The following is a 25,676-nucleotide window of genomic DNA, read 5'->3' on the forward strand; positions in this document are numbered from 1 at the left end:
AAAGCAACTGGGAGGAGCTGGGAATGACTGGGAGTGTGCTGGGGCTGACTGGGATATACTGGGAGAGACAGGGAGTCCCAGGGATCACACTGGAGGCTACTGGGGTCATACTGGAACTGACAGGGAGCAACTGGGGGCCACTGGCCTCATACTGGGAGTGACTGGGATCAGACTGGGAGTGCAAAGGAAATTAGAAAAATGGGGAAATAATGGGAATAAAACCAGGGTAAATTCAAGGAAAATAAAGGGGAAATATCAGGGAAAAAACAGAAAAAAAACCTCAGGGAGAAATCAAAAAAAATTGGGGAAAAAGCAGGGAAAAAATGGGAAAAATTTGGGAAAAACAGGGAAAAATTTGACAAAAAGTTGGCAAAACCAGGAAAAATTTGGGGGAAAAAAAAAAAGGAGAAACCTCAAGGAAAACTCAGGGAAAAAAATCAGGAAAGAAAGCAGAAAAAAAATGGGAAAATCAGGAAAAATCAGAAAACATGAGGAAAAATCAGGAAAAATAGGAAAAGAAGGAAAAAATCAAGAAAAAACAGGAAAAATTTGGGGAAAATGGGAAAATCAGGAAAAAAAACTGGGAAAGAACTGGGAAAAATCGGGGAAAAGCAGGAAAAGAAAGAGGAATAAAATCTGGTAAAATGGGAAAAAAAAATGGGAAAAACCAGGAAAATTTGAGAAGAAACTGAGAAAAAACTAGAAAAATTTGGGAGAAGAAGAGGAAAAAATCAGGAAAAAATGGGAAAAGCATGAAAAAAATTGGGAAAAAATCAGGTACAATATCAGGAAAAGAAAGACAAAAAGACCCTGGGAAAAAAATCAGGGAAAAATTTGGAAAAAAATTGAAAAAATCAACGGAAAGACAGAAATATTTGGGGAAAAACTGCATAAAAATCAGAAAAAGAATTGGGAAAAAAATCAGAAAAAATTGTAAAGAAAAAGGAAAATCAGGGGAAAAAAATCAGGAAACGGATAAAAAAACCTGGAAAAATAAAAAAAAAATAATGAAGAAAAATCAGGAAAAATTTGGGGAAAACCAGAAAAATTTGGGAAAGGAAAATGGAAAAATCTAGGGAAAAAATGGGAACAAAACCACAAAAAAATCAAGGAAAATTTTTGAAAAAATTGGGAAAATATTGGGAAAAAATCAGAAAAAGAAAGAGGAAAAATCAGGAAAAGAAATCAAGAAAAATTGGGAAAAAATGGGGAAAATCAAGAAAAGAGAGAGGAAAGAGACTTGGAAAAAAATCAGGAAAAATCAGGGAAAAAAATTAGGAAATACAGGGAAAAATCAGGGGAAAAATTAGAAAAAAATTAGGGAATAACCTGGAAAAAACTGGGAAAGGAACAGGGAAAAATCAGGAAAAAATGGGGGAAAATCTGGAAAAAAATGGGGGAAAAAATTGGGAAAAAACAGGGGAAAAATCAGGAAATCAAAGAGGAAGAAGACCAGGAAAAATTTGGAAAAAAATCCAGGAAGAAATCAGGGAAAAAATGAGGAAAAGAAGGCGGGGAAAAAAACCCTTGGAAAATGGAAAAGAATTGGGAAAAAGCCAGGAAATATTTAGGTAAAGAACAGGCAAAAATCAGGAAAAAATGGGGGAAAATTGGGACAAATCAGAGGCAAAAATCAGGAAAAAAATGGGAAAAAAATTTGAAAAAAAATGTGAAAAATGAGGGAAAAATCAGGAAAAGAAATAGGAAAAAAAACCAGGAAAAAACCAGGAAAAATTTCGGAAAAAAATAGGGAAAAATCAGGAAAAATGGGAAAAAAGGGAGGAAAAAAATTGGGGAAAATATTGGGAAAAATGGGAAAAAATCCAGGATTAAGTGAGGAAAAGAAAGAAAAAAATAATCTGGAAAAAGCTGGAAAAAATGGGAAAAAAGAGAAAAATGAAGGAAAAATAGAGCAAAAATGAGAGAAAAATGGGGAAAATGCTATAAAAATAGGAAAAAATGCTGGAAATGGGAGAGAAATGGAGGAAAAATTGGGGAAAAAATGGAGAAAAAATGGAAGAAAATTGGGAGAAATGGGGAAAAATGAGAATAAATTGGGATAAAAATGGGGAAAAAAAGGAGGAAACTGGGAGAGAAATGGAAGAAAAAGGGAATAAAAATGGTAAAAGTGAAGGAAAAATGGGAGAAAAATGGCAGAAAACGGAGAAAATAGGAGAGAACATAAGGAAAAAATTGGGGAAAAATGGAGCAAAAGTGGTGTAAAATGGGGGAAATGGAGGAAAAAAGGAGAAAAATGGGGAAAATCTTGGGGAAAAATAAAAAAATAGGATAAAATGGGGGAAAATTATATGAAAATGGGATAAAAATGAGGAAAAATGGAGAAAAAATAGGGAAAAAATGAAATAAAAATGGGGGAAAATTGGGGGAAAATTAAATAAAACTGTGCAAAAATGGGAATAAATTGGGGGAAAACGGAGCAAAAGGGGGGAAATAATTGAGACAACATTTGGGGAAAATGGAGACAAATTGTACCCTAATAGTGAATGACTGGGAGTGATTTGGCTCGTCCTGCGGTGCCGAGGACACTGGAACCACACGGGGGGAGCAACTGGGCTCCCACTGCCGGCACCGGGAGCCCCGAACCCCTTTCCCGGCCGTGCCGCCCCTCCAGCCCCAGCACCCCCCGCCGGGGTCCCGGCAATCCCAGGGGTCCCCCCCTCTCGGGGTCCCCGCTCAGGGAAGCCGCGGCTCTCCCGGGGCTCCCCAAAACCGGGGTCCCCCCGCCCCCGCGGCCCCGGCAGAGCTCGGGGGGCCCGGCCCGGGAAGCCCAACCCCCACCGCGGGGGGACCCGCATCCCCCCGGCCCCTTTACCGGGGCTCTGCCGCCACCGGGACCCCCCAAAAACACCTCCCGGGGTCCCCCGGTGTCCCCCCGAGGAGCATCTGCGGCTCGGCTCTGGAGCCCTGCCATCCCCAAACATCCCCCCCAAAAACCCCAAACCCAGGGAGCCCCGGGGTATTTGGGGCGAGCTCCCCCTCCCCGGGCACCTGCGGGATGGGGGGCGATGGTCCCGAAGGAGCTGCAGATCCAGAGAGCGGGGAGCGCACGTGGAGCCTCCTCTGCCTGCTCCAGCTCTTCCTCCTCCTGCTCCTCCTCTTCCTCCTCCTCTGTCCCTCCTCTTCCTCCTCCTCTGTCCCTCCTCTGTCCCTGGGCGTGGTTCGGAGCCCTCGGGTGAGCGGGGCCGGGCCGGGACACGATGGGAAAGGGCTGGGTCCCCCCCAAACCCAGCTGGGGGCAGCGGAGGTTTGGGGGAACAATGGGAACGGGGCGGGACAGGGGAACAGGGGGAGGTGGGAGCACTGAGGGTCCCCCAGTTCACCCCAGGACCCCCAAGCCCCGTCCCAGCCCCCCCAGTTCCCCCCGCAGCCCCGGCTGAGGGGGGGCTCAGCCCAGGAGCCGCCGTCGTTCGGGGCTCCCCCGAGTGCAGGAACGGGAGAGTTCCCGGCTCGGGGAGGCCCCAGCAGAGGAGGGGATCTTGTCCCTCTTCCAGGGCCTTTCAGGGTCTTCAGGCCCCTCTCAAGAGGAGTTTTTCTCTTATTCAGGTTTTTTGGGGGGATCCCACCACTACAGGGGTGTTTTTTCCTCCCCATTTTAGGGTGTTTGTGCGGCCGCAGGTCCACAAGCCCCTTTTGAGTGGGGATCATGACGGCTTTAAGTGACATTTTTAGGGCTGTCCCCACCCCAAGCCCCTGTAGGGGATGTTTTGTCCCCCAGGGTGGATTTTGGGGGTTCTCTCTACCATGGCCGCTTTAAGGACCCCGGTATTTTTGGGTACCACTGTAACTCTTAAAAGGGCAACACCACTCCCGGTGATTCCGGCAGTGGAGCCCCGGGAGGGGTTGGGGGTCCCGGGAGGGGTTTGGGGGTACCTGGGTGATGCCAATGAAGGTGATGGGGTCCCCATGCTGGGTATAAATCTTTGTGAGGGGTTCCTGAGGGTTTTCAGAAGTTCTGGGTGGTTTTGGGGCCACGGTTGTTTTTTGGGGTTCTCAAGGGGGTTTACAGGAATCCTGATGGGTGAATTTGGGTGATCCTGGGGGTGGAATTGGGGGTCCCAAGGTTGTTTTGGGGAACCTGCTGGTGATGGACATAGGGACCCCATGCCAGGTATGAACCTTCTCAGTGTCTGTATGGGGTTTTGCGGTTTTGTGGAGTTTTCGGAGCATCCAGGGATGTGTTTGGGATCCCAGGGAGGTTGGGGTGTCCCGGGGGATTTGGGGGTTCTCGGCAGGTTTGGGGGTACTTGGGCAATGCGGGTGGCAGTGCTGGGGACCCCGTGCCGGGTTTGAACCTTCTCACTGTGCATGGGCAGCGTCAGCGTGTTCAGGGAGATCCTGGGGGGCCCAGGGGGTCACCCCAAATCCCAGGGACCCCAAATGCTGAGGGACCCCCCGAACTGCCCTCACCACTGGATCTGCTGCAGGCAGGGGGGCACCAGCACTCGGCCCCGACCCTCCACCATCACAGGGGAGCTGTGGAAGAAATCTGGGGGTGCATGGACAGGTCGGGTGGGACCCCCAAAGTCCTGGTGGAGGGGATACAGAGGGACTCCCAGGAATTCCCGTTGTGAGGGTATGAGGGGGGACCCAGGAAGAGTTTGGGGGGGCTGGGTGGGTCATGAGGGGAACCCCAGGAGTCTGGTACGGGTTGGGGGTGGCAAAAAACAGGGAGATACCCAGGATGGGGTTGGGGGAGGGGAACTGGATTTGAGCTCTCATGGCAGTGAGATGGGGAGATCTGCCCATGGAATTCCATGGGAATGGCATGGCAGTGAGATCCATCTACAGAGTTCACATGGGAATTGGACAGCAGCGGGATCCATTCGCGGAGATCTCACGCGAATGGGATGTCTGAGATCCATCCATGGAATTTCCGTGGGAATTCCCATGTTCCCAAATTTTGCCCTCCCAAATCCCACATTCCCATTCCCATATTCCCATGGGAATTCTGCTCTCCCCACCTTTACACTCCAGCGCATCCCACCCATATCTGACATATTTCCGGAGACATTCCCTGCAGCTGTGAGCCAGGGAATTTGTTAATCCCTCAGCCTGGATCTCAGGGATCCCCATGGCGGTGCCACAGTTGCCGTCGCAGCCCCACAGATCCCCCAGCCCCGGCTCCCCCCGCTCAGCCCCGCTCTGGCTGTGCCGCTGCTGCAGCATCTGCAGCTCCTCGCTGGCCCCGTGCCGGTGCTGCTCCTTGTGCCGGCTCTGGCTATCCCAATATCCCAGCCATGGCTATCCCAATATCCCAGCTCTGGCTGATGCCGAATTTTGCCCCAAAAGGCGATAAATAACTGTCTAAGAGACGCAGTTTAAGTCAGATAGACAGGAGGTATTTTATTAGCAACGTGCACGTTGGGGAAATCTCTAAAGGGAGTTTTCCAAAGTCTTACAACAAAAGCATGCCTTTTATACAGTTTAGGTTTGGAATTACATCATATCAATGCATATTCATATGGGGCGTGCCGTAGGCGGGGCGTGGGCGGAAACTTCTATTTTGAGGATCTTTTCGGGGGTCGTTCCGGTCGGCCTTCATCGTGGGCGAGGGTCTCCGAGGAGTCTTCCTCCTTAAACTTTTGAACTTCTTTCCAAATTTGGTCCTTTCCCGGTGTAGTTGGCCGAGTTCCCAACCTCCTAGGGCCAACTTATCATATTGACATTAGGCATGCTTTAGCTTCGGCTTAAATTACGCTTAGTCCGGTGATTTTTTTATCCTTCTCTTTCCCTCCTGTCGTTGTGTTTATTACTTCCAGATGTTCCCTTCATATTCTATGTTTTAACCCATTATTTCTCGAAGGCTATCTATTTTATGGCTTCATTCCCCCCTTTTCTTATGACTTACGAATTCTTTCGTCAAGGTCTGATCCTAAGAGTGCTGATGTCTAATCCTAAGAGCGCTGATGCGCTCGTACCATAGCCCAAACCATTTGGGTCCTTTTCATTATGATCTTTAGCTTCCACCACATAAAAATATTTGTAAAAGTTAAAACCAACAAGGCTCCAACTACCAATATCATTGGGGGCACCAGGTAATTGAAAACCTGTGTGGCTGTTGGGGAAAATCCTGTGAAGATATCCCACCAATGATGCTGGCCTACTTGTTCTACTTCGGTGAGGACATTCTTTATTCTTTCTGAATCATGTTCTACCTGCCATACCATCCGTGTAGTTGTTTGATTCACTCTTTGCACCAATTCCTTTACTTTAGGGTGTGCGAGCATTGCTTTGAGAATTTTGACATCCATCCCTATTTGCAATTCTGGTATTTCTCGATACAGGTTAAAATCTGTGTTAATTAGCTGTTGAGTAGTTATTGGGACAGTATAATGAAAATCGCAACCCACTATTTTGGTAAAGTTGCATACACAAAAGTTAGTATTGTTAGTTTCCTCTTGGCAATTATCTATAGTGACATTGTCACAGGCTGTCCATACGCAAGCACACCCATTCCCTATATAGTAAACTTGTGACTGTGTTCGATTACGCAAAAGCACTTCAAAGGTGCACACTCTATTCTCAGCATCTAAGCATAAATCTTCTGCCTCTACTACAGCGTTTTCGCAAACATAACCTAGCTGTCCTCTAGGAATACATGCTTCTGTGCTAACCGATTGCCACTTATTTTTGATATAATCATAACTGGCCCAAACATTGTTTGCATTCCGCTGGTGGAGTGGTTTCTTGGGGCAAGTCTTTGGGGCTGTGATCCGGTTGGATCTTCCCGGAAATCACTCCACCGACATGAAATTGGGCCCTTTTGCTGCCTCCAAATAGTGGGCTTACCCATTTTTACCGGACTAAAGGTAATTAAGTTATGTTCGGATGCTGACTTCCCCAAGGATCGAATTGTCAATACTAGCTGCTTTGTTCTTCCTTCCACTGAGTCAAGCTCTCGACACCCAATTTGGATTTGGTCTCCCTTGTATGCTACCATGGAAGATTGATGCCATAATTTACTTGCGTATGGCTGATTGTTACGTAGGGCATATACCTCGAAATAGGGTCCCTTCGCTCCCCATTCCGGGTGGATACACTGGTGTGCGTGAGACCATGGATCTATCGGGTCAGAGTCTCGGGGAAGAACTATACTTATCGAGAGTCCAATGATCAGGGTTGAAAGGGCTTGAGGTGAAGTCAAGGTCATGATGTCCGTTCCTCTTGTTTACTCTCTGGAGCTTTCTTGACCCGCGAGTAATGAATCCACGTAGGTCGCTCCTTGATCCGGACCGCGGTGAAGGTAGTCAGCAGCACTTGGAAAGGTCCTTCCCACTTCTCTTGTAGGGGTTTTCCTAAAAGATTCTTAACATACACCCAATCACCGGGGTTAAACGGATGCAATTTACAATCAGGTTGTTTAGGTTGGTGCTCTATTACCACGGTAGCATTCTTATCCAATTGTTTCCCCACTGTAATTACATAATCATAAATGTACTGGTTACCGATTTGGCCTATGGCATCCCCGTTTACAACTTGCATAGCATAAGGTCTACCATACAGGATTTCGAATGGGCTTAGCTTCTCTTTTGACCTTGGTTTGACTCTCAGCCTCAGCAGAGCAATAGGCAAGGCTTGATACCATAATGCTTTGCTTATTGCTCTCACCACTTTCGCACAGAAGTGTGTACCCCTATCCGAGGAAATACTCTTCGGTACCCCAAACCGCGGAATGATTTCATTCAACAGTATTTCGGTCACTTCTCTTTCCTTGTTTGTCCTGCAAGGGAATGCTTCAGGCCACCCAGAAAATGTATCAGTTAATACCAACAAATATCGGAGCCCCCCTTTTCTTGGGAGCTCAGAAAAATCAATTTGCCATACTTCACCTGGGAATTTACCTCGACTTATGGCTCCTTGGTGTATCTTGGTTCTCGTATTCGGGTTATTTCTCAGGCACCGTTCGCACTGGGATGTTACGTGCTTTATAGTAGTAAATAATTTCGGTCCTGCTATCCTGGTTTGCAAATATTGGTAAAGCGGATCCAAACCCCAATGGGCCTTCTCATGTTCTGCTTTTACAAACTGCCACATCACATTTCCTGGTACTACTAACTGTCCTGTTTCCAATTGACCCTAACCATTTTCTAATATTTTGCCCTTATTTCTTTGAATCCATTTATGGTCTGATTCCTGGTAATCTGGCTTGATACTGATATCCAGGTCTCCTGGTATTAGGGCCATTATTCCCACTTCCCTAGACTTTGTGGCAGCCAATTTGGCCTCTGTATCTGCCTTTCTATTTCCTATTTCTGGAATAGTATTGCCTTTCAGATGTCCCTTACAATGCATTATGGCCACTTGAGCTGGGAGTTGGACCGCCTCTAGCAATCGCAGAACCTCTTCTGCATGTTTGACTGTTTTTCCTTGTGTAGTCAACAGTCCTCTTTCTTTCCAGATGGCCCCATGAGCATGTACAACAGAAAAGGCATATTTAGAGTCTGTCCATATATTGATTTGCATATTCTCTGCCAATTCCAGAGCTCGAGTCAGAGCTATCAGTTCTGCCTTCTGGGCTGAAGTTCCTGTGGGTAAGGGGTTCGACTCAATTACCCTTTCTGTAGTAGTGACCGCATAACCAGCCATTCTTACTCCTTGCTTCACGAAGCTGCTGCCATCTGAGAACCAGTTGTCCGCATCTTCGAACGGCTCTTCTTTGAGGTCCGGGCGACTGGAATAGACAGCTTCAATTGTCTCCAGGTAGTCGTGTTCGATGGGTTCTGCCGGGGCTCTTCCTTCTAGAAATGAAGCTGGGTTCACAATGTTAGTTACCTGAATGGTTACGTCATCTGATTCAGCCAGAACGGCCTGGTATTTTAGGAATCTGGAAGGCGACAACCAATGGTTGCCTTTCTGTTCCAGCACAGCTGACACGGTGTGGGATACTAGTACAGTCACCTTTTGGCCCAGCATGAGCTTCCTGGCCTCTTCTATGTTAATTATCACTGCGGCCACTGCCCTCAGACAGCCTGGCCATCCTTTGCTTACTTCATCCAATCGCTTAGAGAAGTAGGCCACAGCTCTCTTGTGCGGTCCCAGCTGCTGTGCTAGGACTCCTAAGGCCATCCCTTGTCGTTCGTGGGAGAACAGCCAGAATGGTTTTGATACGTCTGGGAGACCTAAGGCTGGTGCTCTCATTAGTTCCATCTTCAACTTCTTGAAGGCTTCTTCTGCCTCGGGAGTCCAAACTAGGATGCTCTTAGCCTCCTTCAACAAATCATACAGTGGTTTAGCGAGTATCCCGTACTGGTAGATCCATAACCGACACTAACCTGTCATCCCCAAAAAGGCGCGCAGATCTCTCACCGTCTCTGGTTTGGGCATCTGGCAGATGGCCTCTTTCCTAGCTGCTCCCAGGGATCGCTGTCCTCTGGAGACTTCGTATCCCAGGTACACCACTTGTGTCTGTACCAGCTGTGCTTTCTGTCGAGAGACTCGATATCCATTTAAACCCAGGAAATTCAGCAAGGAAATGGTCCATTCAATGCATTCTTCCTCTGTCGCTGTTGCTATTAGGAGGTCGTCTACGTACTGCAGAAGGGTGCCATCTCCCAGCGGCTTTTCCCACTGTTCTAGTTCCTTGGCTAACTGATTCCCAAAAATCGTAGGGGAATTGCACCACCCTTGGGGCAACACTGTCCAGGTGAGTTGGGTCTTTCTTCCACTATCTACAGATTCCCACTCAAAGGCAAAAATCTTTTGACTCTCGAGAGCTAAGGGGAGGCAAAAGAACGCGTCTTTTAAATCTAATACGGTGAACTAGGCCAAATTCTCCTTCAGTCTGGTCAAAAGCGTGTATGGGTTAGCAACTACCGGATGCAATGCCTTAGTTATTTCATTTACTGCTCTCAGATCCTGGACTAACCTATAGGTTCCATTAGGTTTCTTGACTGGCAGGATTGGTGTATTAAAATCTGATTCGCATTCTACCAATAACCCCAGTTCCATAAACCTTCTGATTGTGGGCTCAATCCCTTTCCTATCTTCTATCCTCAGAGGGTATTGTTTCTTTCTCACCGGTTTTGTCCCAGCTTTAAGTTCAACGACAATCGGTGCTGCTTGTTTTGATTTTCCAGGTATATCAGTAGCCCACACCAATGGGTACATCTTGCTCAGGATTTGCTCGAAATTGTGGCTTTCAGGTTTAGGCTCCACACAACTGATCGTTAGGCTTAGAGCTGTAATCAGTTGTTCTTCATTTACTTGAAACTCCAATTGGTCTTTGTTAAACTTTATTACGGCCCCCAAGTTCTCCAATAAGTCTCTCCCTAGTAGGGGTTTTGGTGAATTTGGTAAATACAGGAACTGATGAATTCCCATTTGCTTCCCAATTTTGTATTTAATGGGTTTCAAAAGTAAGCCTTTTCTGGTTGGCCTGTTGCTCCCACAACTTGCACAAATTCATCACTTTTAGGTACAAATTCTTGATTTAAAACCGAAAAGGTTGCTCCCGTATCAATCAAAAAGTCTAATTCCTTTTTACCCTCCCCTAGCTCTATACTGCACTAGCCGTTGATAGTGTTCCGCGTTGCCCGGGTCCCACTCTGGTTTACTGCTGGGAAAATTATCTTCTAGTCTCCCCGATAATAGTTGGGCATGTCGCCTCCCCGTTTCCAATACGAGTTCCCTTTCCGTATCTGTCAACTCTGACAACATCACTTCTATATCCTCCCAATCAATATCTAAGTTCTTTGCCATTAGTTCAAACCTCTTTGCTACTCCCTCTGGATTCCTCCTGAAGTTCCTTGCCTCATCCCTCCAATTGTTCAAATCACTCGTCGAGAATGGCACCTTTACTCTAGTCTTTTCCCCTACCATTGGCATAACTTGTCGGAGAGGAGCTATCGTGCGATTCCCTTTCTCCCCTTGCTTTGCTTCCCCCCGTGCCACAGATCTGGTGTAATACGAGTGACTGGTCCCCTCCCCGGGATTTTCTTCCTGTGCCTCAATGCTTTCCCTATTCTTTCTCTTCTCTTTCTTCTTTCCCCCTTCTTGCTCTTCATTTTCCTCTCCTATCTCTATCACACAATCCATCCGATTCTCATCCTGCGTCTGTCGCCTCTTTTGTATCTGCCAGCTCTTATCCTGTCCCGGGCTGCGGTTCCTCTCATCCTCTGCTCCCCCTCCACTTCTCTTATCCTCTATCTGAATTACTATGTTCAGTTTCTGTGAGTTACTCTCTGCCTCCCTTTCGCATGCCTCATTATCATTCTTCTTGCTGTATCTCAATTTAGGGACGTCGCCTCCCGGTGAATTGCTTTTATCCCCAGTCCTTGGTGCACTGGTTTCCATTCTACAGACGCCTCCATTTCTGGAGGTGTTGCTATCTCCATATGGACTGAGCTCGGGTATGCTACGTGCCTCCCTTCGGCTCTCTGCTTCTGACCCACTGCCTTCCTCCCCCTCAACCTCCAGTGTGGGTGGGCTGTCAGCATTCATGTAGCTCCCTGACCCCTGTGGACTATCTAGTCCCTGAGGGTTGTTTTTTCTCCCGTCAATCTCTGATTTTAATGGGCTGCCCTCCTTCCAACCCCGGACTCCCTCCCAGGTCCTTCCAATGCTTTAGGATGCACCCTAAGGGGGTTTTCATATTTACGTCCTTACTCTGTTGACCTCCCATGACTATCCCCTGTATCTGCGTTTTCTGTTAACCGAAACAGTCCCTCTCTCGCAACCACGATATGCTGATATATTTTAACACTTCATGCACACAGTCTCAATCGCTTCGTCCGTTTCCGACCTGGCTTCTCGCGAAGAACAGGAAATGCGGAGCAGGACTCCCTCTCGCTTCGCAGCTACGCTGCGTCTCACTCACCCTCACATACAACACACACTTATAAAATAAAATTGTTTTACCAGGTTTTGTCACAAAAAAAGTCGCCCTCAAACTGTGAAGTACCGGCTTCCCAAATTCAAGGCACGTAGACAGCACAATGCGCGTTTCAGTCTATTACATAAAGAGTGACAAGATGTCTCCTATAAAACTTTGCAACAAACACATAAAACGAACACACAAAACACATACAAACACCAATGGTACCAAAACCTATGACACAAAACACATACAAACACCAATGGTACCAAAACCTATGACACAAAACACATACAAACACCAATGGTACCAAAACCTATGACACAAAACACATACAAACACCAATGGTACCAAAACCTATGATGTCCGAGATATCGAACACAAATGGTACCAATTAGGGACAAACACCAATAGTACCAAAACCTATGATGTCCGAGATATCGAACACAAATGGTACCAATTAGGGACAAACACCAATAGTACCAAAACCTATGATGTCCGAGATATCGAACACAAATGGTACCAATTAGGGATTTTTACCAGGGCGTCCCCTGGTTTACCCTTCGGTGGTCACGTCTGACCCCCGTGTCCCAATAAAGCGCTTTAAACCAAAACCAATAAACAATTAAAAATACCTCTTAATTGGAGCAGGAGATGCAGGGAATCCTTCCTCTGCCGAAGAGCGCTGGTCCGGGAGGGGAGTCTCTTCTGACAAAAATCCGTCAGGGGCCCCAGAGGGTCCCGGCCCCGGACCGGCTCTTCGGAGGGAACCCCTCAAAGTCTGAGTCTCCTGTTTCGTCCCATCTGGGTCGCCAGAACTGATGCCGAATTTTGCCCCAAAAGGCGATGAATAACTGTCTAAGAGACGCAGTTTAAGTCAGATAGACAGGAGGTATTTTATTAGCAACGTGCACGTTGGGGAAATCTCTAAAGGGAGTTTTCCAAAGTCTTACAACAAAAGCATGCCTTTTATACAGTTTAGGTTTGGAATTACATCATATCAATGCATATTCATATGGGGCGTGCCGTAGGCGGGGCGTGGGCGGAAACTTCTATTTTGAGGATCTTTTCGGGGGTCGTTCCGGTCGGCCTTCATCGTGGGCGAGGGTCTCCGAGGAGTCTTCCTCCTTAAACTTTTGAACTTCTTTCCAAATTTGGTCCTTTCCCGGTGTAGTTGGCCGAGTTCCCAACCTCCTAGGGCCAACTTATCATATTGACATTAGGCATGCTTTAGCTTCGGCTTAAATTACGCTTAGTCCGGTGATTTTTTTATCCTTCTCTTTCCCTCCTGTCGTTGTGTTTATTACTTCCAGATGTTCCCTTCATATTCTATGTTTTAACCCATTATTTCTCGAAGGCTATCTATTTTATGGCTTCATGGCTATCCCAATATCCCAGCCCTGGCTATCCCAATATCCCAGCCCTGACTATCCTAATATCCCAGCCCTGGCTATCCCAATATCCCAGCCCTGGCTATCCCAATATCCCAGCCCTGGCTATCCCAATATCCCAGCCCTGGCTATCCCAATATCCCAGCTCTGGCTATCCCAATATCCCGGACCTGGCTATCCCAATATCCCAGCCCTGGCTATCCCAATATCCCAGCTCTGGCTATCCCAATATCCCGGACCTGGCTATCCCAATATCCCAGCCCTGGCTATCCCAAGATCCCGGCTCGGCTCCGGCCGCCATCCCCGGCGGCTGCGGCTCCGCCCGGCCCCGCTCGCTGCGGCGGCGCTGGAAGGGGATCCCAGCCAGGGACCCCATGGACATGGACTGCGGGAAGCCCGGGCCGGGCTCCGACAGCGCCGCGTGCAGGGAACGCAGGGAGAGGAGAACTGGGGGGACATTTGGAGATTTGGGATCGGGGGGGTCACGGCTGAAGGAAAGGGGGAACGGGGAGAGCCGGGAAGGGCATTTGGGGATGCCAGGACTGACAAGAGGGGAGGCTGGGGCTGGCTGGATGTGGCATGGCTGGAGTTCAGGGCGTTCCTGTACCCAGGAAAGGGAGCTCCAAGGGTCCCCGGTGTCCCCATTGCCAGGACAGGGCAGGGAAAGCCGGGATGGCTGGGAATAGGGGTCCCGGGTGTCCTCAGTGCTGAGGACAGGAGGGGCTGGGTGCTGAGACAGGCAGGAATAGGGGTCCAGGTGGTAAATGGGTCAAGGAGAAGGGGGCTCTGGGGCTGCGAGAGGCGGGATGGCCGGGAAAGGGGTGCAGGCGTTCCTGGTGCCGGATAAGGGGGTGCAGGGTGGGACCCACGGCCGGGAATGGGGGTTCGGTGGGATGGCGGCGCCCAGGAATGGGGGTTTAGGGGTCCCTCGGCGCTCCGGAATGGGCGATCAAAGAGTCCCGGTGCCGGGGGTCCCCCTCACCTCTCGCCGCCCCCTGGCAGCGTCCCCGGCCCCAGCGCTGGAGCCATCGCGCTGCTCCGCTGCGGCCCCGCCCACAGCCCCGGCCCCGCCCCCAGAGCCGCCTCCGGCCCCGCCATTGGCGCCGCTCTTTGCTGCCCGCCAATGTCATCCATGGCGCTATGATGTCATACAGCCATGTCATGATGTCACAGCCTTCTCTGTGATGTCACACAGTCACCTCTATGATGCTATAGCTGCACAGTGACGTCACACAACAAACTCTGTGATGTCACAGCCCCATCTGTGACCTCACACAACCCACTCGGAGCTGTCACACAGCCCCTTTCTGACATCACAGCTGCTCTGGGGCTCCAGGACACAGCCACAGAGGTGCCACTGTGACACAGCCCCCTCTGCGACATCCCACAGCCCCTGCCAGTGCTGAGCCCCTGGGAGCTCTGTCTGGGCCTGCTCGTGTCCCTGAGCTGCCCTGGCAGGGCCCCAGCCCTGCTGGGCTGTGCTCAGGAGCTGCTCCTGGCCAGAGCTGTCTCCCTGCTGTGGTCTGTTCCCATGGCAACCATCACAGCCCCTGTTGCTATGGTCAGTCCCTTGGCAGCTCCATGGAGACCCCATGCCAGGGGTGGTTGCAATGGACACCAGCTCAGGCCTGGAGCCAGAGTCTGTTGCCATGGCAACCATTTTCAGGCCCATTCCCAGGCTCATGGGATCACAGAGCCACAGAATTGGCTGAGTTGGGAGGGACCCATGGGGATCCTCCAGTCCAACTGCTGGCCCTGCACAGGACACCCCAACAATCCCAGCCTGGGCCTGGCAGCACTGGCCAAACGCTGCTGGAGCTCAGCCAGCCCTGGAGCTGGGAGCCTTCCCTGGGGAGCCTGTTCAGTGCCCCAGCAGCCTCGCGGGAAAAACCTTTTCCTCACATCCAGCCTAAACCTGCCCGCCTCAGCTCCAGCCGCTCCCTCCACTCCTGTCCCTGGGCACCAGAGGGAAGAGGTTCCCACAGCCCCCAGCCAGGGACCCGCTCCCAAGGCTGCTGCCATGGCAACCAGGCCTGGCACCAGCTGGGATGCTCGGTTTTCATGGGCTAGGCTTCAGGAATGGCATTCCCCAATTTCCTGCTCCTGCTAATACGGCTCTGCCGCTCGCTTCTCTCCCACCTCCCATGGAAAGCAGAAAAGGCAAAGATCCCATGCTGGGATAAGAACAATTTATTGAGAACAGCAATGGGATACAGAACAAATAGGTGCAGAAACAATTTGGATAACAGAAAAGATAAGACAATCTATTTACAGGGAAAACTAAAATGCCATCGACCGGCTCTTCCTGGCCACGTATTTCCTCCTGCCAGGAAAGGACACCCTTCTCCTCTGGTGAGAGACAGGGAGTCCTTTTCCTGCCCCTGGCAATGACCTGAGGTGGGACTGAATATAATGGGCCATGATCACACTCTTTGATCCCAAATCATGTCATTGCCACGGGCAAGAAAAGGGTCAGGTGTCTTCCCATCATGGATCACAGGGAACATGGATCACCAGGTCTCTGCCCTATGTTGGTCCTCCAAGGGGGGATGTGGCTGGAGCTGTGGAGAAAGCTTATCCTGCACTTTGGGGCATTTGCAGAGCTTCCCTTACCGGTGCCTCCGTTGGTGTTTGCTCAACTGACAGCTCTCGCTGAAGCTCTTCCCACATTGGGGACACTCGTAGGGCCTCTCCCCAGTGTGGATGCGCCGATGCCTGATGAGGTGGGAGTTGTCCTTGAAGCCCTTCCTACAGTCAGGGCAGCGGAAGGGTCTCTCATCCGTGTGAATCGGCTGATGCTGTAGGAGAGTGGAGCTGGTCTGAAACCTTTTCCCACACTGAAGACACTTGTAGGGCCTCTCCCCAGTGTGGATCATCCGGTGGATGGTCAGCTGGGACCTCCGGCTGAAGGTCATCCCACATTCCCCACACTCATAGGGCCGTTCCCCACTGTGGATCCTCTGATGGATGGTGAGGTGGGACCTCTCTGGCTGAAGCTCTTCCCACATTCCCCACACTCATAGGGCCTCTCCCCAGTGTGAATGCGCTGGTGCCTGATGAGGTTGGAGTTTCGCTTGAAGCCCTCCCCACAGTCGGGGCAGCGGAAGGGCCTCTCATCCGTGTGAATCCGCTGGTCCCTGAGAAGAGTGGAGCTCCTCTGAAACCTCTTCCCACACTCAGGACACTCGCAGGGCCTCTCCCCAGTGTGGATGCGCTGGTGGATGATGAGTTGGGAGCTGAAGCTGAAGCCCTTCCCACATTCCCCACACTCGTAGGCCCATTCCCCAGTGTGGATCATCTGGTGGCGGATCAAGAATGAGCTCTGGCTGAAGCTCTTCCCACACTCCAAGCACTTGTAGGGCTTCTCCCTATCCTGAAGCTGCTCATGGACCACCAGCTCAGAGCCCTGGCTGGATCTCTGGCCACCTTCCCGGCACAGGGTGGGTCTTTCCTCCTCAGAGCACCCTGGGATGGGTTTGGAGCCCCTCCTCCTGCGGGATCTTTGCAGATTTTCCTCCCCATTACATTCCTCAGCCATGGAGCTGCTCACAATGGCCTCTTCCATGAGGTTCTGCTGTGGGGATCTTTCCTCCCTGGTCTCCATCCTCAGCTCCATGTCTGGGGGAGAAAGGACAAGGAGAGGATGGGATTTGCCTCCGTGCCAGAGGGAAGGGGAAGGAGATCCCCCCAGTGCGTCCCCGGCAGGACGGCGTCGGCAGCGGGGTTGTCCTGCAGCCGGGGACCATGCTGGGCTGGGAGATGGAGCAGGAGCAGGGGAAAAGGATCACTGACTTCCTCCTCACCTGCCTGGGGCATCTTCCTCTTCCTCGCAGCCTCCTTCTCCATCCAGCCAAGGTTTGGGAATGGGAAATCCTGGTTTGGGGAGAACAAAGGATGAGCACATTGAGTTTGAAGGTCCCTCTACCCAAGTCCATCTCCAGAAGTCACCGGGCATCTGGAGTCCATAAAAACCTCACAAACACCAAGATTCAGCCCTGAAAATGTCTCCCAGGAGTTCCCTGTTTCTGGTCTCTCCACTTTGGTGTTCAGGGTTTCCTCCCTGTCCCAGCTGCTGGGGGTCACTCTTGCACTGGGGGTCCTCTGTCCACACGGTCCCTGCCCTCCCCAGGCTGCTGGGAGTGCCAAGAATCCAAAAAGTTCCCCCGGTTACCAGCTCCCCACTTAAGGATGCCAGGACCCCCCAGTTTACCCTCAAGGGGCATTTTCTGCTCAGGTTTGGAGTTCTTCATTCTCCAAACGTCCCCTCAAGCAGCCCAAAATAGGGAGCACCTAAAATATCTTGGCTGAAGTCTTCCTCCCCGGTCACCTGTGGGATGGGGTGTGATGATCCCATAGGTAGGCGGCTGTGAATTGAGGGAGTGCTGGACCTCGTGGTTTCTTCTCCTTTCCCTGATCCTCCTTTGTCCCTCCTCTTCCTCTTGCTCCCCCTCTTCCTCCCTCCTCCACTTCTTCCCTAACCCCATCTCCCGCTCCATCCCTCGTGCTATTTGAGCCATTCGGAACACAGTTCCGCACCCAAACCTCCTGCCGTGCCCCGCGCCCTAAAGAGCCCGGTTACAGCTCCCCAGGTTCCCCCCAAGTGCTCCCGAGCCGTATACATTCGCCCCAAGCACCTGCAGCCACGGCTCGGACGCAGAAGTTTTCTCCAAGCGCTTCCCCACACCGCCAAACGCGCCTTCCGAGCCACTTCCGGGACTACAGCTCCCATCATGCTCCGCGGCGCCCATAGAGCGCTATTCCAGCCGGGACTCCATCTCCCGTCATGCCCCGCGCCTCACCGGAATCCATTGGAGCTGCGCCTACAACTCCCGTGATGCTCCGCGGCACCATTAAACCATATTATACCGGCGCCTACAACTCCCATCATCCCCCGCGGCCCATAGATTCCCTGTTACAGCTCCCCAAGTGCCCGCCCGGACCCCGAAGGGCCCCCAGATTCCCCTCCCTGACCTCCAAGTGCCCCCCTAAACCCCCAAGTGCTCCCCCAGACCCCGAATTGTCCCACAGAATCGCTAAGTGCCCCTCCAAGTGCTCACCCGGCTCCCCCAAGTGTCCTCCAGACCCCCAAGTTCTCTCTAAATTCCCTCCCCAGACCCAAAATTGCCCCAGATGTTCCCCAGAAAAGTTTCCATGGACCCCAAAGTGGCCCCTTTTACCCTGTCTGAGAATAATTTCAAAATTATGAATAACGGGCTAAAAATAGGAGTAATTAGCATAAAGAGGGAGAAATAGTGGTCAGTTAATTAATGAAGGGAATTGTGGTACTTAGAGCCAGAGAACAATAATGTTTTGTTCCTGAAAATGTATCAATTCTTTTATATAAATGCAAAAACAAGGTTATAAGAATACAGAATAATATTATTATAAAAAGTAAAATTTTATAAATTAATTAGATTTTAATGATAAAAATTGATAAATGTTCTCAATGTTTTGGGATGTCAGTCCCAGGTGGGCAATGTCAGACATGCTGAGGCTCGGGATGAGGAGCAGGTTGTCCAAACAGGGGCAGCCCACAAGGGGCTCATTCTTCTCTGTGACCAGACCTCCTCAGGAGACATTCAGCATCAGGATTGTAAAGAGTAAATCGTGACCTCCTGATCAGTACACAAAGATGTTTTACAGTTTGAACAGTAGAGTGTTGTCACCGTAAGGGGCCTTCTTTGTTAATGTACCTCATGTTGCGTCATGTTTGGTAAATACCAATGTTGTTGTACCAGCCTTGTTAATGCCACCTGGCCTCGTCTATTGCCTCTGCTGCTCCCGGCACCCCCAATGGCACCGATGGCAGCACCCAGTGTGTAGATGAGCCCAACTCCCATGGGGGGTAGCACCCAGGAGAAGTGGGATTAACATCCAAAGACCTCTAGAATCAGCGAGCCATGGCACAAACCGGACTCCAAACTACACTGAGGAGCAAGGGAGAACATTGAGCAACTGACTGATGTTCCGGACTTTATCACCATAACTAAACAACATTTGCTCTCCACGACTACCCAAGATTTACAGTAAACCAGAGTCCTTCTAGAGACTCTACTGAAGACAGAATCTCCAGCTCTGCCCTGTGGCAAAGCTGAACATCTCTTTTTCTGGGTTGTCCATTGGGAGCAGCAGTGGTTGAGCTTCCCCCACCTAGAGCTGCCCTCAATAAAGGCATTAAAAAGGAGCTGCTCTCCTTGCCTGCTCTTTTCAGGAGGACTGAGCCCGTGGCAGAGTGACCCACGCTGCAGCACTGTGAGGGGGCTGTTCCCCATGGGATGGACCCAGCTTGGAGAAGTTCCTGGAGAAGTCTCCGGTGGGAGAGAGCCCAGGGTGCAGCAGTTTTCTGACAGAAATCTCTCTGCTCCCCCACTCATCCACAGGGATTTGGGGCAGTTTTCCTTTTTAGGGGGAAATACGAGCTATGCACTGATGCCTCCTAATTAGCGCTGGGAGAAGTGAGTCTCCAGGTCTTCCCGCTGAGCCGGAGCCACCGAACACCCAGGGCTGGGAAAGGCGGGCCGGGAGCTGCGGAGAACTTTGTTTGTGTTGGGAGCTCAATGGCGGCTCGGGCCGGGCCCGTTCCAGGGCTGTTCCTCATCTCCGCCCTTCCCCTCACACAGCCCGGGGGGCCCTGAGGGCGCGGGGCGGGGCTGTGCCGTGTGCAGAGCCCGCCGCTGGCTGCGATTGGCTGCTTCTGCCGTCACTCGTGGTTCTGGCGCGCGCTGATTGGGCAGAGCGGGGACAAGCCCGGCCCCGCTGGCGCCCCCAGGGCGGCCGTGGGGCAGGAGAGCCGCCATTGCCGGAGCGTCTGTGCGGGCCCGGGAGCGGCGGCAGCGGCCGGAGCCCGGTGAGGCGGCGGCGGAGCTCGGAGGCAGCCCCGGCCATCGCAGGTGGGAGCCGCGCTCGGTTCTGCGGGGGCTCGGGGCTCGCTGCGGGCCCGGGAGGGGGCGGCAGGGGGCTGTAGCGGGTGGGTTGTGCCGTGGACGGCCCGTGTTGGCCCTGGCGTGAGGGCGCTGCGGGAGCGGCTGCCCGCGGTCTCCTTCCCGCTGGGGCCTCGGCAGGAGCCGGTGCCGGAGCAGCGCTGGCTCGTCCCGGATCGTGTCGGTAGCCCGGAGGTGGCTGCGCTGTGCCCGGGGCTGGGCGGGAAAATTCCCGGCGCCAGAGGTTTGTGTGGCCAAAGGAGCCAGAGGAGTGGTGTGAAAGTGACTTTATTGCTGCCCAAAGGGAGAGGCCATGGGCCATTTGCCGTGCGCTCTCTCCAGTTGCTGGAGGACGCGGCCTCGTTTTTGTCCTGATTTTCCCGGCCGCGTGTCCCTGTCCCTTTCCCCACTGGCGGAGGTGCTTGGAAGGTTCAGACTTCCCCATCTGCCTCCTGCATGTCCCGGTTAATATGTACCCACCACTTTTGTATAACATCCGATATTGATGGCTCTGTTAAGTCTTTGTTCTTCTGGAAGTTCAGGAATTTAGTGGGACTTTGTCAGAGCAGCGGTCCTTGTCAATTAGTAACATTTTCTGAAACTGATGCTTTCTCCCATTGCTTCCTGGCTCTATCTGCAAGCAGATTCACTCACTGACCCTGTTTTTTCTTCCTGGGTCTTTGATTTTGGGATTGCTCTCAGTGCCCTCATTTGCTGTCCTTTTGTAGCCATTTGTGGCTCAGGAGGCCTGGCTGCCCCCTGCATCCCCTTGCTCAGCTGCTGAATGAGCTGCACTCAGCAAGGTGTCCTGCATGGTGAAAAGAACGTAAGAGGAGAAACTGCATTCGTTTAATCCATGGTCTGCCAGGGAACCACAAAAAAGTTGCCCATTCCCATCCTTTCCACGTTTGGACCAGTACATGAGCTCTTTTCTTATACCCTTTGTTATCTGTTTCTCCACTTTTCCTTTGTGATCTAAATGACTCAGCAGTTTGAGTCATTTAATTTTCCACAAACTCCTTTTCCTGTTAAAAGATAATCTGATCCCATCCCATGGTGAAATGTTGTGTTCCTCATTTGAGTGGATTGGTTGGGAAGAAAGTCAGGAACTGGAGCTGTCTGGTTGGGTATTATTTTGAGGACATCCTGTAATCTAATTATGCCATGGAAATGATAAATGGGTTCTCTGGCTCCTGATATGAATTTGTTAGGGTTCCCTGGGCCTGGTCCATGGTGTTGCAGGATTTGTTCTGGTGGCCGTTCATCTTTTCCCCATTTTTGGGTGCTCCCTCCAGCCAGGGCTGCATCAATTTTGGGCTTTTCTCTAATTAAATCAGCACATACTTGGATTCCCAACTGATTTCCCTTAACTTGGGGTGCCAAAAAAACCCCATTGCTCTAATTCACCCTGAATAACATAGAAAGTGAGAGCACAAATTGAGGTGGGGAGTGGGATGATCTGCCCATTTTTTTATAGTGAGCTTTCACAGCAATCTCCATTTGCCGTTTTCCTTTTCAGCTTAACCAATTTCTGCTGCAGAGTCAGATATCCTCACTATTGGCTCTGCCTTTAGCTGTGCAAATTCCATCTGTGCCAGCAGGCAGAGCTTGGGGTGAGGGGCAGAGGAATTCAGGACAATTCCTCCCCCAGGCAGGAAGACCCTGGTACATTGTCCAGGCTTTTCCCCAGAGGTGTTAATTTCCATTTCTAAAGCTCCTCTCCTGGCTGCCTGGAATGAGGCTTCTCTTCCAGGGCAGCCCTGGGATGACTCACATGGAGGGCCCCCTCCCCCATCTGCTTTTTTTTTTTTTATTTTAACGATTTTCTATTAACTCTTTCCATTTTAAAGGGCCTCCTTTCAAACTCTTCTAGTTTTCAAAATGCAGCTTAATGGTGAACATGGAAAAACCCATACCATAATTTTGCTATCACTAAGAGTCACGCACAAACATAAAAACAAAAATTAGAAAGCAATCAAGTGTTTTCTTCTTCTTCTCCTCTGACTAAAAACTGATTCTCACACCTCTGGCCCAAACAGAACTGCCAATACAGAAGTAGAATTATTTTGAAAAATTCTTCTAATGGTGTAATCCTTTCACTGAGACTGTGAAAAGCAAAAACTCTCCAACAGTGTCATTAAAGAAATAAAGCATTACTTGATTCTGAAAGGGGTCCCCCCGTGTTCAGCTGTGCTGGGGCTGTTTCTGTGCTCAGGGACACTTGGAATGGGCCGTGCCACTTGGCCACCAGAGCTGCTTCTTTCCTCTGCTTCGGCAGGACCCGATGTCCTGGTTGGGTGTGTCGTAGTAGAGATGGACAATGACACCTGTTTCTTCTTCCATCACAGCCAAAGCTTTATTGCACACAGCTTATATTTACATGGTTATCAGAAGGCACCGTGCTTAATTCCAGTTGGTTGGGAACTCAGTTCACTACTTGGTAATGGTGAGTGTTCATGTCAATCCAAACTTTTCTCTCTAACAATGTTTACATACTTTTTCTACTGATTCTTATGGTACAGATCCCTTGTTACTACAGGTGCACTTGTTCTTCTCCCCAAGAATAGTTTGTTATGTTAACAAACTTTTCATTCTCAAGATGTTTTTGCATGGGAACTTATCAGGCTAGCTGCTAGCTGCACTAAGCCCACGTAACAAATCCTAAAACATGATTTTCCAAGTCCTTTCTTTTGTAAGGTTTTACCTTTATGTGACAGGGTGTTGTGAACAGCAAAGTCCAAAGGTGGGTGTGCCTCAAATCTCTCCCAGCCCCGGTCGGGATCTCTCTCAATTCAGTGCAGGCATGGGTTTCTTCCCAGCCCCCTCTCCAGGCTGTTCAAACAGGAGGCTGGGTTAAACCCTTCCCCTGTCCTCAGTTCTAAATCCTCCTGTGCCACTGAACAAGTTTCATACTGCAGTCACCGAGCTCTGCTCATCCATTTAGAGGCTCTGTTGGGGTACGTGGGAGAAGGTGAGGAGGGGTCCTCGGGGGTCGCGTCCCCCCTCGGGAGCACCTGTGACTCCCCCATGTCCCCCCCATGCCGGGCTCACCCCCTTTTGTCTCTGCCAGAGCTCCTGACCCAGCTCCTGCTGTGCCCTGGGAGGGGCTTTGGGGAGCCCCCCTGGGACCCCCTTGGATCCCCATTCCTGGGCCCTGGGACCCCCCCGCATCTCCTTCCCCAGCTCTGGGACCCCCTGCACCCCCTTCTCCTGCACCAACAGCGCCCTGCACCCCCTTTCCCGGGGATCCTCCCCTGCCAGCCCCTGGATCCCCCGGTTCCGTCAGCCCGGGGACCCCCGGAGCCCCATTCCCGGCCATCCCGGGGCACCGCACCCCCAGGCCTCCCTTTCCAGGGAAAGCCGAGCTGGGCACGGGGCTCTCCAGCCGCTCTGGGATTTCTGATCACCCAAAGGAGAGGCAGAGAGCAGCAGAGAGAGAGAAGGAGATTGGGAATCGGGGCTCGGCCTCCCAGCGCCCGCTCCTGCTCCGCCGGGGCTGGGGAGCCGCAGCCGCAGGAAAAATGGGATCCACGGATCCCGGGGCTTCCCCCGCTTTGGGCCGAAGCCGGCGGGTTCCAGGCAGAGTTTGAGCGCAGGGCCCGGGAGTTCAGCCCAGTTTGTCCCGGGGGTCCCGCAGTGCGCGGCCGAGGAGGGTCCCGGGGGATCCCGGGAGGGGATCCCGGGGAATTCCCTGGAATTGCCCCGTCCCCTCCCCCCGCGCTCCCTCGGGCACTTTCGCTTCCGCCTTGGCCGCCCTGCGCCGCCGGGATCTGCCCGGCGACCGGTGACGTCACTGCAGCCTCGGGCTGCCACTGGCGGGCAGCAAAGAGCGGCGCCAATGGCGGGGCCGGAGGCGGCTCTGGGGGCGGGGCCGGGGCTGTGGGCGGGGCCGCAGCGGAGCAGCGCGATGGCTCCAGCGCTGGGGCCGGGGGCGCTCCCGGGGGGCGGCGAGAGGTGAGGGGGACCCCCGGCACCGGGACTCTTTGATCGCCCATTCCGGAGCGCCGAGGGACCCCTAAACCCCCATTCCTGGGCGCCGCCGTCCCACCGAACCCCCATTCCCGGCCGTGGGTCCCACCCTGCACCCCCTTATCCGGCACCAGGAACGCCTGCACCCCTTTCCCGACCCTCCCGCCTCTCGCAGCCCCCAGAGCCCCCTTCTCCTTGACCCATTTACCCCCTGGACCCCTATTCCTGCCTCTCCCAGCACCCAGCCCCTCCTTTCCTCAGCACTGAGGACACCCGGGACCCCTATTCCCAGCCATCCCGGCTTTCCCTGCCCTGTCCTGGCAATGGGGACACCGGGGACCCTTGGAGCTCCCTTTCCTGGGTACAGGAACGCCCTGAACTCCAGCCATGCCACATCTAGCCAGCCCCAGCCTCCCCTCTTGTCAGTCCTGGCATCCCCAAATGCCCTTCCCGGCTCTCCCCGTTCCCCCTTTCCTTCAGCCGTGACCCCCCCGATCCCAAATCTCCAAATGTCCCCCCAGTTCTCCTCTCCCTGCGTTCCCTGCACGCGGCGCTGTCGGAGCCCGGCCCGGGCTTCCCGCAGTCCATGTCCATGGGGTCCCTGGCTGGGATCCCCTTCCAGCGCCGCCGCAGCGAGCGGGGCTGGGCGGAGCCGCAGCCGCCGGGGATGGCGGCCGGAACCGAGCCCGGATCTTGGGATAGCCAGGGCTGGGATATTGGGATAGCCAGGGATGGGATATTGGGATAGCCAGGGCTGGGATATTGGGATAGCCAGAGCTGGGATATTGGGATAGCCAGGGCCGGGATATTGGGATAGCCAGGGCTGGGATATTGGGATAGCCAGAGCTGGGATCTTGGGATAGCCAGGGCTGGGATATTGGGATAGCCAGAGCTGGGATCTTGGGATAGCCAGGACTGGGATATTGGGATAGCCAGAGCTGGGATATTGGGATAGCCAGAGCTGGGATATTGGGATAGCCAGAGCTGGGATACTGGGATAGCCAGAGCTGGGATATTGGGATAGCCAGGGCTGGGATATTGGGATAGCCAGAGCCGGGATACTGGGATAGCCAGGGCTGGGATATTGGGATAGCCAGAGCTGGGATATTGGGATAACCAGAGCCGGCCCAAGGAGCGGCACCGGCACGGGGCCAGCGGGGAGCTGCAGATGCTGCAGCAGCGGCACAGCCAGAGCGGGGCTGAGCGGGGGGAGCCGGGGCTGGGGGATCTGTGGGGCTGCGACGGCAACTGTGGCACCGCCATGGGGATCCCTGAGATCCAGGCTGAGGGATTAACAAATTCCCTGGCTCACAGCTGCAGGGAATGTCTCCGGAAATATGTCAGATATGGGCGGGAGGCGCTGGAGTGTAAAGGTGGGGAGGGCAGAATTCCCATGGGAATATGGGAATGGGAATGCGGGATTTGGGAGGGTATAATTTTGGAACCTGGGAATGCCCACGGAAATTCCATGGATGGATCTCAGACATCCCATTCCCACGGGACCTCCATGGATGCATTCTACTGGTGTTCCATTCCCATGGGAATTCTGTAGATGTATCTCAC

General features: G+C 52.1%; 1 long non-coding RNA gene and 1 pseudogene across 1 annotated transcript; one reads left to right on the forward strand and one right to left on the reverse strand.

The window, feature by feature from the left end:
- The window catches only part of LOC131586333 (uncharacterized), a 705,318-nt pseudogene that overhangs the window by 430,132 nt on the left and 249,510 nt on the right, over positions 1-25,676 (forward strand).
- Positions 7,243-12,557, reverse strand: LOC131586422 (uncharacterized). The gene is made up of 3 exons (XR_009279130.1): positions 12,469-12,557; positions 11,878-11,968; positions 7,243-7,326 (listed from the first exon to the last, which is right to left on the reverse strand). It is a non-coding gene; the product is annotated as an uncharacterized LOC131586422 (long non-coding RNA).

The sequence above is a fragment of the Poecile atricapillus genome, chromosome 19 (genome assembly GCF_030490865.1).
Source record: "Poecile atricapillus isolate bPoeAtr1 chromosome 19, bPoeAtr1.hap1, whole genome shotgun sequence".
Taxonomy (NCBI): domain Eukaryota; kingdom Metazoa; phylum Chordata; class Aves; order Passeriformes; family Paridae; genus Poecile; species Poecile atricapillus.